Below are 1,072 nucleotides of genomic sequence, written 5' to 3'. Positions count from 1 at the left end.
GTCTCTCCGCAGCCCGATTGGATAGAGCCTGCCATGACCTGGGGAGGGGTAGGGGAACGGGTGTGGCCTGGTACTTGGGACTCGAGAGGCAGAGTGAGGCTTACCGTGAGGGTAGTGACCGGGACGACTAGGCTCGTCGGCGGCTCGTCGGCGGCTCTGGAGGAGGGGCCTGTACTTACTCGGGTTTCTCTTCATAACGTACAAGTCTTTCGCCTTTTACTAAAGACTTCCGTGGAGAGGGACGCCAATGAGTTAAAACTATTTTTGGCAGGCTCTGCCGTGTGGCCGAGCCTCGTGCGTTTGTGAAAAGGAAATAAAACGCCGCCCTCGCCGAGGTTGAGCGGTGCGACGAGGAGCGCTCGGGGCGGAGGTGCTGAGACGCAGCCGTTGTTATGCGCAGTTGAAACCACTGCGCCACGGCAGGGGGAGAACTGCTCCGGGAGGTGGGCGCTGGAAGCAACCAGTTGGGGTTATCGCTTCTCGGCCTTTTGGCTAAGATCAAGTGTAGTATCTGTTCTTACCTTTTGGCTAAGACTGCGATCGCCTCCTGTGTCTGGATAAAACTTTTGCCTGTTTGTGGCTAAGTGTTACCAGGTTTTTGGGAGGATACTCACATTATTCCTTGTGAAGAAAATTTCAACTTTGTTGAAAAAGCCAAAGGAAAAGGCACAAAATGGCGGACAAGATGAAGCAGTTAGAGAGCTAATTGAAGAGGCTGGGCTGGAGAATTCAAATCTCCCGCCAAATCCTGTGATTGGAGGAGAAGGACCCGTAGAGGCGGGAGAAGGGGAGGGGCCTGCAGCTGCCCCACAAGTGGAGAACAGGGAGGAAGCAGTGGCAGTGCAGGCAGAAGGCGGAGCTAGCTCAGTGACTGGCTCAGAACAAAAATTTGGCCAGTCACAGAGTGATAGCGAGGATGTCCCCCTCCCCAATGCCCAGCCGGCCAAGAGAGTAATTTCAGAATTGTCTTCTGAGTCTCCTGGAGCCTCGGAAAAGAGGGGAAGAGCTGAGAGCTACTCAGACAGTTCATCTGTGGAGGAGCCCAGAGTCTTCCCCTCCAATTCGCCTAATG

The 1,072-nt window shown here is 54.6% G+C and overlaps 1 non-coding gene and 1 pseudogene across 1 annotated transcript; both read left to right on the top strand.

Annotated features, from left to right (window-relative positions):
- The first annotated feature begins 175 nt into the window (after nucleotides 1–175).
- Nucleotides 176–288, top strand: LOC123964487. Its single transcript, XR_006823452.1, has one exon. It is a non-coding gene; the product is annotated as a U5 spliceosomal RNA (small nuclear RNA).
- Nucleotides 289–472: 184 nt separating this feature from the next.
- On the top strand, nucleotides 473–640 carry LOC123964486 (annotated as a pseudogene).
- Nucleotides 641–1,072: the final 432 nt, after the last annotated feature.

Source organism: Micropterus dolomieu, unplaced genomic scaffold (genome assembly GCF_021292245.1).
Source record: "Micropterus dolomieu isolate WLL.071019.BEF.003 ecotype Adirondacks unplaced genomic scaffold, ASM2129224v1 contig_2846, whole genome shotgun sequence".
Lineage (NCBI taxonomy): Eukaryota > Metazoa > Chordata > Actinopteri > Centrarchiformes > Centrarchidae > Micropterus > Micropterus dolomieu.
The sequence above is the reverse complement of the archived record's forward strand: the minus strand, read 5'-3'. Positions and strand labels throughout refer to the sequence as shown.